This window comes from Aotus nancymaae, unplaced genomic scaffold, assembly GCF_030222135.1.
Source record: "Aotus nancymaae isolate 86718 unplaced genomic scaffold, 86718_ANA_hifiasm-v0.15.2.pri h1tg000092l, whole genome shotgun sequence".
Lineage (NCBI taxonomy): Eukaryota > Metazoa > Chordata > Mammalia > Primates > Aotidae > Aotus > Aotus nancymaae.
This window is the reverse complement of record NW_026988507.1, coordinates 2,920,639-2,939,823: the sequence shown is the minus strand read 5'-3', so window position 1 is coordinate 2,939,823 and position 19,185 is coordinate 2,920,639.

Here is a 19,185-nt window from a genome sequence, read left to right as displayed (position 1 = left end):
AGGAATCAGGGCATGGCTTGACTGGTTCCTCCACTTCTGGGTCTCAAGAATGCAATCAAGATGTCAGCTGAGGTTAGACTGAGCCAGGATCCCTTCCAAGCTCAGGTATTAGTTGGCAAGATTCAGTAATTCGTGGGATATTGGACTGAGGGCCTCAGTCTCTTGCTGGATATTGGTTTCGGGCTGCCCTCAGCTCCTTGCCATGGGGTCTTCTCAACATGGCCTTTGCTTTCTTAAAGTAAGCAGGAAGCCATGGGTGGTGGCTCACGCCTGTAATCCCAAAACTTTTGGAGGCCAAAGTGACAGGATCACTTGAGCCCAGGAGTTTGAGACCAGCCTAGGTAACATACTGAGACCCCCATCTCTATGAAAAATAGAAAAAATTAGCCAGGGGCGCACACCTGTGGTCCCACCGACTTGGGAAGCTGAGGTGGAATTGCCTGGGCTCAAGGGGTCAAGACTACTATGAGCTGTGATCTCCCACTGCACTCCAGCCTGGACAACAAGGGAGAGCAAGACCCTCTCCCTCCCAATATCCAAAAAAGCTAGCAAGAGTGAGCGTCTCCAAGCAAGATGGGGTACAATTTTATGTTGCACAATCATATCCCATCAGCTTTGCCATATTCTATGGGTTAGAAGCAAATAACAAGTCTCACCCACACTTAAGGGGAGGGGATTTACACAAGGCATGAATAGCATAAAGTGAGTGTATTCATCTGTTCTCACACTGCTACAAAGAATTGCCTGAGACTGGGAAATTTATAAAGAAAAGAGGTTTAATTGGCTCACAGTGCCACAGGCTGTATAGGAAGCATAGCTGGGGAAGCCTCAGGTAACTTTCAATATGGCGGAAGGTGAAGGGGAAATTGGCAAGTCTTACAGGGCAGGAACAGGAAGAAGAGAGAGAGGGTAGATGCCACATACTTTTAAACAACCAAATCTGGCAAGAACTCACTCACTATGATGAGAACAGCAAGGGGGTAATCCACCCCCATAATCCAATCACCTCCCACCAGGCCCCTTCTCCAACATTGAGGATTACAATTCAGCATGAGATTTGAGCATGTCACAGACCCAAACCATACCAATGGGCATCATAGGGGCCTTCTTAAAATCTGTCTGCTGCATGTTTCATTTCACGATTATTTAATATAATTTTACATATAATAATTTTATCATATAAAGGAGAAAGATATTTAAAAATTGGTATGCTCAAGGTGTCAAATACACTAGGTACACCACTGCCCTTTATCCTACTTAATTTTCGTGATAACACTTTCCTGATTTATTGTATATTTTTATTATTTTATATAACATTTAATATATTTATATATTTTACTAATATATAATAAACAATAAACCATTTATTAATATATGTTCATATATTTCATAGCCTATACTATTTAACATTTATTGTATATTTTATGTGTTATACACCTTGTATATTTATTTGCTCATTGTCATCTTTGCTTTATAACCTCCATAAGGGCAGGACTTTTTCTGGTGTGTTCACTGTATTCAGCACCTAGCACATTGGCTGGAACATTAGAAGAACTCAGTAAATATTTGACCGATTAATATGTGTAATGTTCAGAAGTATTAATATAGGAGAACACAGATAGTAAACTCCCCTGGTATTCTTTAATCTCACAGATTTTTAAATTAGGTTTTATATGAAATACCCTCCAGCCTTTTAGTTTTCCCCTAGCTTTACCTTCTCATTTCTGAATTTGTTTTCATTTCTAATTCTGTGCTTTGTCAATGTGATACTAAAATAGCTGAATAAAAAGTGAGATTTTGGTGAATGATCCATTTTTTTTTTTTTTTGGTAATAACCAAATGATAGTCTAGGGTAGCCAGTCTGTCTTCTGGCAGTCCTGATTTCTGAACTTTGCACATATTGGAGATTATTTTGCCTCTCTCTACCAACAGAACATGGAAGAGGCTGGGGATGGGGCAAGAATCTTGCATCTCTCAGGGAAAGGAAGTGAAATTGACCTTTTGCAACTTTGTTTTGGTCTAGTTAAAGTCTAACCCCAGAGCGCTGACCCAGTGATAATTTAAGAGAGAGAGAGAGAGAGTATGTGTTCTTCCTATACAAACTCAGAAAACTGCAGGAAGACGGGATTTAGAGCACGGAAAATACCATTTTCCTTGAAGAATGCTGCTTCTTAGACTATAATCATAAATAAATAAATAACCGTGAAACTCTGGTTGGCAGCACAGGTTAATGATCTGATTGTGGCAAGAGAGGACCTTGAATCTTATCAATTTCGTCTATTTGTATTGGGGGAGCTGGTACAGAGGATGGGGTAAGCACTTGGTGGAATATTGCTGCATATTCAAGGCAAATATAGACTCAGGAATTATGAAGTAAGTACTTATAGGAATCTAAAAGCCCCTAAATTAATGGAGATCTCCAAAGCATTTTAATACCTTGATAGTACAAGAATTGTGCTCTCTAATAACTTAAAACATGATCTTATTTTTGAAATAAAAACTTTCAGCGTTAACATATGTGCCTTTTATGCTTACATACCTTATGGCGGCCATTAGCTACAGCTCTTTATACATGAGGCACTGTATATCATTTCTTTTTTTTTTTTTATTTTTTGAGACAAAGTTTCACTCTTGTTGCCCAGGCTGGAGTGCAACGGCGCGATCTTGGCTCACTACAACCTCTGCCTCCCAGGTTTAAGTGATTTTCCTGTCTCAGCCTCCCGAGTAGCTGGGATTACAGGCGCATGCCACCACGCCCGGCCAATTTTTGTATTTTTAGTAGAGACGGGGTTTCATCATATTGGTCAGGCTGCTCTTGAACTCCTGACCTCAGAAGATCTGCCCACTTTGGCCTCCCAAAGTGATGGGATTACAGGCAGAAACTGTACAGAGACCGGGTTTCACTGTGTTAGCCAGGATGGTCATGCCATCTCTACTAAAAGTACAAAAATTAGCAGGGTGTGGTGGCCTGTGCTTGTAATCCCATCTACTCGGGAGGCTGAGGCAGGAGAATCGCTTGAACCCGGGAGGCGGAGGTTGCAGTGAGCCGAGATTGTGCCACTGCACTCCAGCCTGGATGAGAGAGTGAGACTCTGTCTCAAAAAATATACATATGTATAATAGTTGATTTAAAAAATCTACTTAGAAAGCAGAGATGACAGTAGAAGAAAAAAGATTTAATTAAATGTTATGACTTTTCAATAATTTTTGTTGTGTACTATGCTCTCCCCAAAACACAGTGACCTACTAAAATGAGTTTGAAAGTCCTATATAAATTAGCATATTCTGATAATTCTGTAAGAAAGAATGGAGATGCAATATTTGATCTAGAAAGTGCATATCCAATGATCATCTGAGCAAGGAACACCATCCTCCTTAAAGTAAACAGCAAACAGCTGTTTCCATTATGCTGACTGTAAGAAGATTATTATACTCAGAAAAGAAATTCCAGGAACCTGCGTTCTAATTAACATGGAAATGAATCCACAAAATAAATATGTATCCAGAGTTTATGCAATCCCAGGGTACAATGAAGACAGATGCAGATTGATCTAATCTGGTAGCATTAGGAATATGAATGTTTGTCGGGGAACATTGAGTGGAAAGTTGACATTTGGCTCAATCAGGAAGGGCAAAGTAGAAATTATGAAAGCAATTTCCTTTGTCCAGTTAAATTAGGCATTCAAATAACAGGCTTCTCTTTGACTTTCCTGGGAAAGGTCAGGATGGCATCTAACGGTCATTAAATTAATTGCCAGCCTATTCTTGTAAATACTTCATGAGAATTTAGGAAAATATATTCTGGACTGAAAATCAGCCAAGAAAGGATCTGCAAGAAATTCTCTAACATATTCTTATTGCTTCTGTTTATCCATTTTTAATTTGGAGAAATAGGAAGGACTGGTAAAAGCACAAGACCAAACTGAATATGGGGTCTAATGAACAAAATTAAGAGGTTACTTTTCTTCCACTTAATTTGTGCTGCAGCTGCTAAAGAAAGGAAGTTTTGTTGTTTGTTTATTTGTTCATTTGTTTTGGTTTTGGTTTTGAGACAGTTTGGCTCTTTTGCCCAGGCTGGAGTGCAATGGTGTGACCTCAGCTCACTGCCACTTCCGCCTCCTGGGTTCAAGCAATTCTTCTGCCTCAGCCTCCCAAGTGGCTGGGATTACAGGCACGCACCACCATGCCCGGATAATTTTTGCATTTTTAGTAGAGCGGGGTTTCACCTTGTTGGCCAGGCTGGTCTTGAACTCCTGACCTCAGGTTATCCGCCCGCCTTGGCCTCCCAAAGTGCTGGGATTACAGGTGTGAGCCATCGTGCCAGGCCAGAAAGGACACATTTTGGAAAGGTGCTCCTCTGGGTGTCTCCCCAATAGCTAAGAGAATCCCTGGCACGTATCATAAGACATATAATTTCTTAAATAGATGGGTGACTTGCAGGACTAGAATTTAAGAACACTCTTGATGCTGCCCTAGGTTATAACTCCCAGCTTGTATTACAGCAATGGACATGCTGTTATTAATATTTTATCCAACAGTCCAAACTACAAGTGTAAGAAGTTAAATCTCTTTTCTTGTCCATTAAGCTTCAAGTTACCATAATTAAAGCTGGCAAGTTGTTTTTATAAACACTAAATTATAAGAACAGATTTGGGCTGGGCACAGTGGCTCATGCCTATAATCCCAGCACTTTGGGAGGCTGATACAGGAGAATCGCTTGAGTTCAGGAGTTCAAGACCAACCTGGGCCATATAGGGTTACTTCGTCTCTACTAAAACTAAAAATAAAAACAACTTGCTGGGCATGGTGGTGTGTGCCTGTGGTCCCAGCTACTTGGGAGGCTGAGGTGGGAGGATCCCTTGAGCCCAGGGAGTTCCAGTGAGCTATGACTGCACCACTGCACTCCAGCCTGGGTGACAGAGTGAGACCTTGTCTTGGAAAATAAAAATAAATAGAACAATTTTTAAGGCTATTTTTATATTATTCACACATCTTTTTTTGCCCCTGTCTTCTCATTCAGATTCAGATTCAACCAACGTTTATTAAGCATTTACTATGTGTCAAGCTCCATGCTGGAGGATTTCATATTAAATTTACCGTTATTTAGCCTTATAATTAGAGGTGGTCCAAAGGCAAAGCCTGAATTAGGTGTTTTGACTCAAAATCATGGGTCCTTCAATATATCGGTGGATTAGATTATTATCCTGATGTGTGACTAAGGTAATACAAGAAAAATTTGAAGTCATATTTCAATGTATTACTATTATAGTTATTATTGTAGAATGAGTGTATATGTATCCATAATTTTTAAAATTTAAACAAAATGGAATTCTATAAATGAAAAGTAAAAGTTGTCCATCTTTTTCCTCCCCTATTCTTAGTTTTTCTCTACTGAAATACAGTATATTTTAAAAACAGCCATAATATTGTGCAGTTTCTCCTATCAAGAGGTAGAGTTGGCCAGGTGCAGTGGCTCACGGCTGTAATCCCAGCACTTTGGGAGGTCGAGGCTGGTGGATTACCTGAGGTCAGGAGTTCGAGACCAGCCTGGCCAACATGGTGAAACCCTGTCTCTACTAAAAAATACAAAAATTAGTTGGGCATGTTGGCGTGACTGTATTCCCAGCTACTTGGAAAGCTGAGGCAGAAGAATCGCTTGAACCCAGGAGGCGGAGGTTGCAGTGAGCCAAGATCTGCTACTACACTCCAGCCTGGGATACAGAGCAAGATTTCTTTTAAAAAAAAAAAAAAAGGAGGTAGTGGGTAGAGTCCCCTTGAATCTGGGATGGCCTTGCCACATGCTTTGGTCAATAGAATACCATGGAGCTGGCATTGAATGAGTTCCAAGCCTAGGCCGCAAGAGGCTTGAGGCCTAGGCTTCCTATACTGTGTTCAAAGAGCACACTCTTTGAATAATGCAGTCACCATGTGACTGTGCCCAGGGGAGAGCCTGCTGAAAGGTCAGAAACCACATAATGTAGAGATGAGCCATCTCAATGAGGCCCCTCAACCAGCCAAACCCCAGCCAACTTAGCCAGAACTGCTTAGATGAACCCGGTCTAACTTAATGAACTGGAGTCTCGAGCTAAAAAAACAACAACAAAAACCGGTTATTTTAAGCCACTAAGTTTTGGGGTAATTTGTTATGCAGGAGAAGATAAATGAATCAAGAAGTGACCATCTGAACAAGTTCTGGCATGTGCTGACTATAAGGACACATGAACACCTAAAAATCCATGGAATAATGAAATGATAATAAAGAGAACCTGAAGTATGAGCCTAACATGATCCGTGGGTAGGTAGGACTAGAAGACCATCATTAAGGAAATACAAGGAAAGATGGAAAGAGTAGAGAAAGAAAGTAAGGAAGGGGTTTTGATTTTGTACAAACATGTAAATGCAAGCCTGCCTGTTTAAGAACTTCTCAGGCACACTATTTATGTGTTTGCTGTCAGTCTAAGCAGATTCTTGAGGCCTCACCTTCTCAACTCGACAGAATTAAGGTGTGGATGGGCCTATTGTCTGGTTACCAGCAAAGAGAAATCTATGATTGTATTGCAGGTTGAATTGGTATTATGTGGGTCGTGGCAGCTGCTGCCTGACTGACATCTTCAGCTCCTTCTTACCACCAAAGAGGGTTGAGATGGCTCCAGGAAGAGAGAAGTTGTCACCATCTTGGTGCAGAAAAGCAGGTGAAGCCAGTCTCTGCAGAGACCCTGGTAACTGAGCTCAGCTGACATGTGCTGAGAAAATTCACAGCTGACCACTGCTCAGTACAGATGATGACTAAAGAAATGGCTCTTCCAGCAAAGGGAGAAAGATCCAGGTCAGTGTCCACTTAGTCTGTTACAGTGTCAGATCTGGAAATAGGGTAAGGGGAGAAGAGACTGTTTTGAGTATGGAATAGAACTTTGTAAGAATATCTTTAATGAGCAGAGCAAAATGGGTAGTGAAGGAGAGAATTCAGAGATAAAACTCAGAAGATGAGCCCTCAACAAAAGGAGTTTGACAACAATATAGCCTCAAGTAGAAGAAAACTCTCTGTGAGAGTTAGGACCCCAAACAATGCCATGCTTAGTACCAGAGCTTTGTATGTAAATTTGTTCTTTTTCTCTCGAGAAACTTTTGAGATCTTGTCTTTTTATCTGGGGTTTTGAAATTTCAAAATGATTTGGCTTTTTGATGGACATATTTTTCATTTATCTATTTTTATTTTTTGGGGGGATGGGGTCTCGCTCTGTCATCCAGGCTGAAGTGCAGGGGTGTGATCTTGGCTCACTGCAACCTCTGCCTCCTGGGTTCAAGAGTTTCTTCTGGGCCGGGTGTGGTGGCCCACGCCTGTAATCCCAGCACTTTGGGAGGCCAAGACTGGTGAATCACCAGAGGTCAGGAGTTCAAGACCACCCTGGCCAACATGGTGAAACTCCATCTCTACTAAAAATACAAAAAAAGATTTCTCCTGCCTTAGCCTCCCAAGTGGCTGGGACTACAGGTGCATCACCATGCCAGGCTAATCTTTGCATTTTTTGTAGAGATCAGTTTTTGCCATGTTGGCCAGACTGGTCTTGAATTTACGACCTCAAGTAATCCACCCACCTCAGCCTCCCAAAGGGCTGGGATTACAGGCATGAGCCACCACATCTGGATGGATGGACATATTTTTCATTCATCTAGAGACAGTTCCTTTGTTTTGGGTAATTTTCTTTAATTGTTTCTTTAACAAATTTGCCCTACTATTTTCTCTGTTCATTCTCTCTGGAACTCCTATTATTCAGATGTTGAGTCTCCTGTATTTTTCCTCTCTTTTTGTCCATCTTTTCGTAGGACAAAAAGGCTATTGCTCTACATTCTAGAAAATTTCCCTAATATGTTTTAGCTTCCTGACTTACCTATTTATTTTTTTCCTGCTTTTTGCTATTGGAGAGTTTTCTTGAATTTTGGATGACTCTATGTTGACTGCATGCTTGAACATGGTTCACCAACCAATATCCGCCAGCCCCAACATTACATCATCACCTTCCTGACCATTTTTCTTCATTTCTTGCAGTTCCAATTCCAAATTTTTATCCCTTGTTATAGAACACTGGCAATATCTGGCTGGAATCCTTTAGGCAAAATATTAGAAGATCCTTTTCTAGAAAAATAGAACCATCCTAGAATAAAGACCTAGAGATACTGACATTTGAGGAACCTCCACAAAAGAGCTGACTTCTGCCATCATTGAAACTCTAGTACAGTCTTTATGGAAAACAGTATAGAGGTTCCTCAAAAACTACAAATAGACCTACCATATGATCCAGCAATCCCACTACTGGGTATTTACCCAAAGGAAAGGAAATCAGTATGTCAAAGAGATAGGCACTCCCATGTTTATTCACATAGCCAAGATATGGAATCGACCTCAGTGCTCACCAACAAACAAATGAATAAAGAAAATGCAGTATATGTACACAATGGAATATTATTTAGGTATAAAAAGAACAAAGTTCTGTCATTTAAGGAACCATGGATGAGCCTGGAGGATAGTATGTTAAGTGAAACAAGCCAGGAACAGGAAGATAAATACCACATGTTCTCACTCATATACGGAAGCTAAAAAAGTTGATCTCATGGATGTATAGAGTAGATTAGTGGTTACTAGAGGCTGGGAAAGATAGGATGAGTGGAGAATAACTAGAGGTTGGTTAATGGATGCAAAAGTACAGCTAGAAGGAATAAGTTCTAGTGTTCTATACCGCTATAGGGGGATTATAATCAACTACACTTTACTATATATTTTCAAATTGCTAGAATAGTAGATTTAAAATGTTCTCAACACAAAGAAATGATTAATGTTTGAGGTGACAGATATGCTAATTATCCTGATTTTATTATTACATATTTTATACTTGTATGGAAATATCACATTGTACCCCATAAATATGTACAATTATTAAGTGAAAATTGAAAATAATAACAATAAATTTTCAATGTTTAGACTTAAAACATTTACCTTCTGTCCCTTAAACATAGTTTGTCTAAAGATTGATTCTGAAAACTGAAAACAGAATGCATTAATATTATTCACAGTATATGATTATGTGAGCATTATTCACTGAAGAATCAAATAATACTATTTGATTCATTAAAAAAAGAAATATAATTTCTGTGTCAGCACACTTGAAGGGTCTATTTTTTTCACACTCTATGAATTGCTATAAACACTACAACATTTTAGTTTGATTTATATTTGGACCAACACTTTCTTGTAAGATTTCTGTTTTTCTTAAAGCTTCTACAGTTGACTTTATTGATGGAGTGGAGAGAGTTTCTATTCTCCAAAGGATGTGTTTGCTAGAATATAGAAATCAAAATACTAATAACAGAAAGATTCTGAGAATTAATGGTATGATTTCAGTGTACTGTTCCCTCCACATCTCATGTTGAAATGTAATCCCCAATGCTGGAGGTGTGGCCTGGTGGGAGGTGTTTGGGTCATGGGGGTGGATCCTTCATAAATGGCTTGGTGCTTTTCCCATGGTAATGAGTGAGTTCCCACTCTGAGTTCACACAGGATCTGGTTGTATAAAAGAGTATGTCAACTCCTCCCACTTTTCTTTATAAATTACCCAGTCTCAGGTATTCCTTTATAGCAAAGCAGAATAGACTTCACACAATTTATAAGCTGTAAAATTTTTCAGGAATTTTTCTTATTTTCCTGTCTTGCTTCTCAATGCAGATTGATGAATATTTGGTAGAAATTTGACCTTATATTCTCAATCTAATTCTTGAATATGTGTTTAACTCAGGGAAATATAAACTGTCAGGTTAAGATCTCCTAAAAACTTTAGGAAGAATGCTACAAGGCAGAATGTCTTTGAGAATCAGTCTCTTTTTGATATGAAGCATACAAAGTATTGAAAACACAAAAGGGACAGTGTTGGGATGAGCCATAAGAATAAATTTTTCTGTCAGCATAACTCTTGTACGTACATCAGGGAAATTACCCTAAGTCATTGCCGGTATCTTCTTGATGCCAGCTCAGATGGTACTAATCTTTATAGAATTTTGAAAGAAGGCTTGAAGTAACATTTCAGCTGTTAAGGTAACAAAGGAGGGGAGAGGAAAACTAGCCTGCTATGAAGCATGCACTGTCTTGGTGGTTTTATATGTGAATATTATTCAATATAACATGGATTATTAATTATATTAATATATTATTTTACATTTAATATGCTGTTTATTTAGGTCAAGAAGAGGAGGTCCACCCTGCCTGAGAGTCTAAATCACCTTCCCCTCTGCCTTCCTTTTCTTAGTGATCATGGCATCTGCTGCTCTTGCTGGTGTGAGCTGAACTGTATAACCCTGTTCCCGACATGCTGCCCCACAGCCTCCCACTGCTGTTAGTGTTCATTCTTCCTTCTATTCCCTCTCAGCTCGGATACTTAGATCCTAGAATCTGCTTTAGTTCCTCTCTTTTGAAAACTTCTAGTGCTGCTCTTGGATTTGATGTTTAGTGACAGCTTTCCCTTTGAATAAGTGAATGTTTTCTAAGGAGTCCCAATTCCCCTGACTTGAGCCCTAGATTATCATCGCCAGAAGGGGCTCAATGTCAGCTAGATCAATGGTTCTAGCCTGTAGCATTTCACAGAGACTCTGGAGTTATTCAAAGAGTCTTAGAATTCATATATATATTTATAGGTATTTTTCCTTTCAGTAGGCAACAAAATTGACGCTATTATAATGTGGTATTCATGATTTTTTTGAAATTGAGAAGAGTTTACATGATCCAAAAAACTGTGAACCACTGATTTACATCAGCCTCCTCACTGAACAAATTTTTTTTAAAAAAAAGCTCAGAAAATTATTTGATTTGTCCAACATCACACAGTGAGTTAGGATCTTTTCAGGACTCAGGTGTAAGGATTGAGTTATCAACCATCAACCCATTCCTCTTTCCAGTACCCTGACTCCCTAAATACCGTAATCCTCACAGTTACATAGCAGCTCCCACAGACTCTGCTGCGTGGGGGAATAATGGGTCTCCATCAGACTCAGGCCAAATTGTGAGGAAGCAACTTCTCCTTCCACAGTAAGTGTTGATGAAAAGTATTACTAGGATGTGATAAACAAACAAACACCCTTAAAGAGTATACGTATATTTTGAATAATCAATCTATCTTTTTTTCAGAGAATCTTATCCTATCCCCTGCCCCTGTTGTTGTTGGTAAGAAGCCCTAGATCCCAGCGGATCATTCATGAGACCCAGGGAAGGGGCCTACCTATATAGATTTCCCAGAAATGAGAGTCTCAGGACTAACTGTTTTTGGGTATCAGGGCTTTGAAACTGCAACTCCAAGAAATGAAGAAAAATGCAGAAAAGTGATGATGAAATGTTGTGGCTGGTGGACTTTTTTTTTTTTTTTTTAAGATGGATTCTTGCTCTGTTGCCTAGGCCGGAGTGCAGTGCAACCTCCGCCTTCTGGGTTCTTGGCTCACTGCAACCTCCGCCTTTTGGGTTCAAGTGATTCTCCTGCCTCGACCTCCCTAGCAGTTGGGATCACAGATGTGCAACACCAGATCAGCTGATTTTTGTATTTTTAATAGAAATGGAGTTTCACCATATTGGCCAGACTGGTCTCGAACTCCTGACCTCAAGTGATCTGGTGGACATTTTGAACTACAGGCCTACAGAGAAAGAGGATAGAATGAGATAAGGATAGGGGAGAAAGGGAGAGAGAGAGAAAGAATGAACAGAGGAAAATGCATGTTAGGGCCACATGGTTCCAGAGAGAAAGGGAGACAGAAAAAGAAAAGGATAGTGGATGCCCTGGAGACTACCATAGATTCAACCTTTCTGGTTCCCAGTTCCTAACACAGGAGTCCTGCTTCCCTGGATTCCAGAAGCTCTCTGGATTCTAAAATAAGCTCTTTAGGCCAGTCACAGTGGCTCATGCCTGTAATTCAATGCTTTGGGAGGCCAAGGCAGGAGGATCACTTGAACCCAGGAGTTCAAGACCAGCCTGGGCAACACAGCAAAACTCTGTCTTTACAAAACATAAAAAACATTAGCCAGTTATGGTGGTGTGTGACTGTGGTCTCAGTTACTTGGGAAGCTGGAGAGGGAAGATCACTTGAGCCTAGGATTTTGAGGCTGCATTGAACTGTGACTGCACCACTGAACTCCAACCTGGGAGACAGCGAGACTCCGTCTCTGTAATTAAAAATAAAATAAGCTTTATACTTAGACTGATTTGAATGGGTTTGTTCTCTGAATCAGTGGTCAGCTCTGTGGAAACAAAGTCAGATCTCACAAATACCTCAGAGTTCCCACAGCTTGAGAGATGGTGATTAAGACTATTTCATGCTGAGGCTGCCTCGTTAGGAAAAAGAAGGAATAGAGCACTTCAACTGCAACAGGCACTGCCCCAACACACATCAGTGCTAATGACAGGTACTAGTTGGACAGCTGACAAAGATACAAGACTGTCAGTGCACAGCAGAGTCTGTGGTTCCAGCCACAGGGCTGTGCAGAGACTTCATCTCAATTTTAAATGTTTCTGAATTTCATTGCTGTTCAGAAGAAACCTCTCTCTAAGCACTTGAGAATAGGGATGAAAGTACTATATAATCACTCTGGCATCCTTCATTTCAGTGAAAAAAAAAAAATGATTTTGAGACTTCTCTTGTATAAGACACTTAACATGAAGCATCTAGTTCTAAGGAGATTTAGAAAAAGGGAAAAGTGCAATATGTACATATTATATATGTTTTATATAGTGCACTTTGTATATATAAAATATATATTATATAAGATGTACAGATAATATGTATTATATGGATATATTCACCACACACATATGTAATATGTATGCATGTTATTCTCAAGGGGAAGAAGTAAAAATACTAATAAAGAGTAATACTTTTTCAGTGTGAAAGTAGAAAGAAGGAATCAGCAAAATCTTTCATTGTTGAAATAAAAAATAAAGGTGAGGCAAAGCAAGATTATAGTTTAACAGAAATGTGGAAGAAAGGTATAAAACCAGAAGGTAACCAGGTGCGGTGGCTCATGCCTGTAATCCCAGCACTTGGGAGGCCAAAGCAAGAGGATTGCTTGAGGCCAGGAACTCAAGACAGCGACAGCCGAGCAACATAGCAGGACCCCATCTCTAAAAATTAATTTAAACAGTTAGCTGGGTGTGGTGGCCCTTGCCTGTACTTTCAGTTACTTGGGAGGTCAAGGTGGGAGGACTGCTTGAGTCCAGGAGGTCAAGGTACAGTGAGCCATGATCACACCACTGCACTCCAGCCTAGGGAACATAGTGGGAGTATTTCAAAATAAAAAATAGGCCAGGAATGGTGGCTCATGCCTATAATCTCAACAGTTTGGGAAGTCAAGGTGGGTGCGTTACCTGAGTCAGGAGTTCAAGACGAGCCTCACCAACATGGCAAAACCCTGTCTCTACTAAAAATACAAAAAGTAGTCAGGGGTGGTGGCACACATCTGTAATCCTAACTACTCAAGAGGCTGAGGCAGGAGAATCACTTGAACTCAGGAGGTAGATGTTGCAGTGAGCCAAGATCATGCCACCGCACTTCAGCCTGGGTGACAGAGAAAGACTTGTCTCAAAAAAAAAAAAAAAAAAAAACCCAAAAAACAAAAACACACACAAAAAAACTAATTAATTAATTAATTAAAAAACAGGCCAAAGAGAGGTTGTTAGTAATGGCCAAGATTCTTGAAAGAAGAGTTCTTCCTAATTCTTCTATATGAGAAGAGATAACAGCCTCCAAAAAAGAAAGAGGTGAACAGCATGATGCTCTGATTGGAAACCTCAGAGATACAACATTGTAGTTGACATCTGCCCTTGGCTTTAAAAATATCAGGAAAATAAGCAGGAGAAATTATGTGAAATTAGCTATTGATATTTTAAAAAGCAAATATATTAGAAACATTGAAATATCTTTAAACTGCATCTCTATAACATACGTCCTAAGTTGCTAAGAGAATTGGTTAGTGGGTTTAGAGGAACTCTTACCATTATGTTCAGGGGACTCTGGATGCGTTGTTTCAGAAAGTTGTCAAAGGAGGAAAAACATAAGAAAAAATGAGCACAGGGAGACCTAATTTCTTCTTATTCTCCTTCCTAAAAAAGACCTCCCAACTACTTCAAGGCTGTTGGGAGGATTTCTATTATTCTAGACATGCTGACTTGAAACTGGAGAGTTAGCACTTCTGTTTTCCACTCCCCCTACTTCCATTGCTCCCCAAATCCTGGGTGATTTGGCTCCCCAGAACTGCTCAGATTTTGTTTCTCTTTATTTTAACAGTCATAGTCCAGGCTGCATTGCTACTGATAGTGAGGAGTATTAAAATGTTAAGGGTTGAGCCCAGGAGTATGGCCTGGCACAAATCAGGTATCACCATAATATTTTTTTCTTCAACTTTTATTTTAAGTTCAGGGGTATGTGTGCAGGATGTGCGGGCTTGTTACATAGGTAAATGTATGCCATGGTGGTTTGCTGCACAGATCATCTCATCTAGGTATTAAGCCCAGCATCCATTAGCTATTCTTCCTGATGCGCTCCCCACAACACAGCCCCTCTGAGAGGCCCCAGTGTGTGTTGTTCCCCTCCGTGTGTTCATGTGTTCTCATCATTCAGTTCCCACTTGTAAGTGAAAACACACAGTGTTTGGTTTTCTGTTCTTGTGTTAGTATGCTGAAGATAGTGATTTCCAACTCCATCCATGTCCCTGCAAAGGACATGATCTCATTCCTTTTTATGGCTGCATAGTCATCCATGGCATACACTATAATATTTAAATAATGCACTTTATGGTGAATTATTTATATAATACAGAGCATTTCTAAATTAAGGTTTTTCTGAGACAGGGTCTCCCTCTGTTGCCCAGACTGGAGTGCAGAGGCACAAAGATGATTCACTGCAGCCTCAACCTCCCAGGTTCAAGTGATCCTCTCACCTCAGCTTCCTCAGTAGCTAGGACCACAGGTATGAACCACCAGTCCTGGCTTTCCATGGAGATCTTTTATGTTACTCTTCTATAACCACATCCTCTTCCCTCTCACCTACATCCCCTCTTTAACCGCTGGCAGCTTCTAATCTGCTCCTTATTCTTTAATTTTGTCTTTTTAAGAATGTTATGCAAATGGAATCATACAATATGTAATTTTGAGATTGGCTTGTAATCACTCAGCATAAATCTCTGAGATTCATCTAAGTCGTTGCATGTATCAATCATTGGTTCCTTTTTATTGCTAAGCAGTACTTCTTGGTATGGATGTCCTACCGATCGTTTAAACATGTACAGTTGAAGAGTGTCTGATAGATTGCTTCCAGTTTGGGGCCATTGTGAATAAAATTGCTATAAACATTAATGCATGAGTCTTTGTGTGAACACAAGTTTTCATTACTCTGGAAAAAATACCTGACAGTGTAATTTCTGAGTCATATAGCAGTTGCATGTCTAGTTTTTTAAAAAACTGCCAAAATGTTTTCTGAAGTGACTCTACCATTTTACATTCCTAACAGGAATGTATGAATAATCTAGTTTCTCTTCATCCTCTCCAGCAATTGCTGCTGTCATGATTTTTTAACTTAGCCATTCTGACAGGTACACAGTGATATCTCATTATGGTTTTAATTTGCATTTCCCTGGTGGCTAATGATGTTGAACATCATTGCATTTGCTTATTTGCCATGTATGTTTCCTCTTCAGTGAAACGCTTCTTCATGTCTTTTGCCTGCTTTCTAATTGGATTGTTTGCTTTCTTAATGTTGGGTTTCAAGATTAATGCTAATATTAAGGCTGTGTGGTTTGCAAATATTTTCTCCAATCGCCTGTCTTTTCAACCTTTTAGTAGGGTATTTTGCAAACGTAGTTTTTAATTTGATGAAGTCTAATTTATAAGTTTTCCGTTGTATGATTGTGTTTTTGTGTCAAGTCTATGAACCTTTGCCTAGTCCAAGATCCCAAATGTTACAGTTTTAGATTTTACATTTAAGTCAGTGATCTGTTTTGAATTACTTTTTTATTAAGCTGTGACAATTAGGTGGAGGTTTATTTTTTGCCTTTGGATTATCTAATTACTCCAGCACCATATGTTAAAAAGGCCATCTTTCCTCCGTTGAATTGCTTTCACACTTGTTGAAAATCAGTTGGGCATGTTTGTGTGGGTCTATTTCTTTTTCACTGATCTACACCTGTGTCTATCCTTCCATCAATGCCACACAGTCTTGATTAGTGTAGCTACATAATAATTCTTGAAAACAGGAAGACTGATTATTCCCACTTCATTCTACTTTTTCAAAATATTTGAGCTATCATGGTTCCTTTGCCTTTTTATATAAATTTCAAAATTATCTTCTCTATATGCATAAAAAATCATCCTGAGATTTTGGTAGAAATCAGATTAAACCTATACATAAATTTGGAGAAAACTGATGTCTTTACTACATTTTCCCATCTGGGAACATGGTGCAACTTTCCATCTATATAGATCTTTGATTTCTTTCATGATTATTACACAACTTTTAATTTATTGGTGTCCTATACACAAGTTACTAGGTTTACACCTAGGTATCTCATTTTTTTCTGAACTATTATAAATGGTATTTTATTTTGAATTTTGGTGTACATGTGTTCTTTGATAATGCATAGAAACACAATGGTTATTATTTATATGTTTATCTTGTATCCTCAGATGTCACTGAAATCATTTATTAGTTCTATAAATGTTTTTGTATATTCCTTGGGATATTCTATGTAAATATGTTGTCCTCAGATAGAAACAATTTTATTTATTCTGTTTCAATTTGTGTGCTTTTCTTATCTAATTGCATAGTCTAGAATTTCCAGCACTATGCCAAATAAAAGTGGTGAGAGTGGAAATATTTGCTTTGTTCCCAATCTTAAAAGGAAAGCATTCAAACTTTTATTATTAAGTATGATGTTAGCTGCAGGTGTTTTGTGGATGCTCTTCATTAAGTTAAGGAATTCTCCACCATTCCTGGTTTTTTAAGGCTTTTGGTGTTTGTTTTTACAATAAATGGGTGTTGAATTTTGTCAAATGTTTCTTTCTGCATCAGTTGATATGAGCAGTTAATTTTTTCTTTGTTAACTTGTTAACATGATGGATTACATTGATTGACTTTCAGATGTTGACTTTGCACTATTCAGCCATAAATAGGAATGAAATAATGGCATTTGCAGCAACTTTGATGGAATCAGAGGACATTATTCTAAGTGAAGTAACTCAAGAATGGAAAACCAAACATTATATGTTTGCACTCATAAGTGGGAGCTAAACTATGAGAATGGAAAGGCATAAGACTGATAAAATGGATTTTGGGGACTCAGGGAAAAGGATGGGAGAAGGGTGAGAGATAAAAGACTACGTATTGGGTACAGTGTACACTGCTGTGGTGATGGGTGCACCAAAATCTGAGAGATCACCACTAAAACACTTATTCGTGTAAAAAAAATCAATTCACACAATTTATAAAAATGAATGAATAAATCTGTGAGATGTTAAAAAATGTTGAATTCTCCTTGTATCTTTGGAATTAACTCTACTTGGATGTAATGTAGAATTATTTTTCTATATTGTTGAATTCTATTTGTTAATATTTTGTTAAGGACTTCCACATTATATTAAAGAAGGATATTGGTCTGTGGTTTTTCTTTTATTAAGACTGTCCTATTCTTGATTTGGTCCTCAGAGTAATGCTAGCTTCATAAAATGAATAGGGAAGTACCCTTTTCGATTTCTGCAATAGATTGTATACAATTGGTGTTTACTCTTCTTTAAATATTTGGTGTAATTCTCCAATGAAACCATCTGATCTGGAGCTTTCTTTTCTGAAAGTGGTAAAATTGCTAATTCAATTTCCTTAATAGTCATGGGACTTTTTGAATTATCTATTTCACATTGCATGAGTTGTGGTAGTTTTTGGTATTTGGAGAATTAGTTAATAACATCTAAATTGTCAGATTAATGTGTATATAATTGTTCGTAGTGTTCACTTATTATTTTTTGATGTCTGCAAAATTTTTGGTGCTATCCCTTGTTTCATTCCTAATATTAGGAATTTGTGTTTTCTCTCCTTGTTTTCTTTGTAAATCTTGCTACAGGTTTGTTAATTTTATTAATCTTTTGAAATAACCATGGTTTTGTTTGGTTAACATTTTTGTTTTTCTGTTTTTCTGTTTTTAATTTCATTGATTTCTACTCTCATATTCCTTGTTTATTTTCTTCTTTATGCTTGCTTTGGGTTTATTTTGTGTTTCCTTTTTTAAGTTCTTGAGGTAGAAGCTTAGATTATTGAGTTGAGACTTAACTTCTTTTCTAATGTAAGCATTTAGTCCTTAAATTTCTCTCTCAGCCCTACTTTACTTGTATCACACAAATTTTGATATGTTGCAGCCTCATTTTTATTTAGTTTAATGTATCGTTAAATTTTCTCTTGTTATTTTATCTTTGGCACATGTGTTATTTGTAAGTGTATTTAGTTTTCAAGTGTTTGGATATTTTCCTGTTACCTGTTTATTTAAAAAATACAGACAAGGTCTTGCTATGTCACCTAGGTCCTGAACTCCTGGGCTCAAGCACTCCTCTCACCTCGGCCTCCCAAAGAGCTAGGATTATAGGTGTGAGCCACCATGCCCAGCCCCTGTTATCTGTTATTAATTTCAAATTTAATTTCATTATGGTTAGATAACAAACTGTATGTTTTCAATTTTTATAATTTGTTGAAGTTTGTTTTATGGCCCAGGATATCATTTTTCTTAAAATATGTTCAGTGGCTGATATGGTTTGGATGTGTCCCCACCCAAATCTCATCTTGAACCATAGCTCCCACAGTTCCCATGTGTCATGTGAGGGACCTGGTGAGAGGTAATTGAATCATGGGGGGGGCGGGACTTTCCTATGCTGTTCTCGTGATAATGAATGTCGTCTCATGAGAACTGATGGTTTTATAAAGGGGAGATTCCCTGTGCAAGTTCTGTTATTTTTTCTTTCCTTTCTTTCTTTTTTCTTTCTTTCTTTTCTTCCTTTCCTTTCTTCCTTTCTTCTTTCTTTCCTTCCTTCCCTTCCCTTCCTTTCCCTCCCTCCCTCCCTCCCTCCCTCTCTCTCTCTCTCTCTCTCTCTCTTTCTTTTGTGATGAACTCTCACACTGTTACCA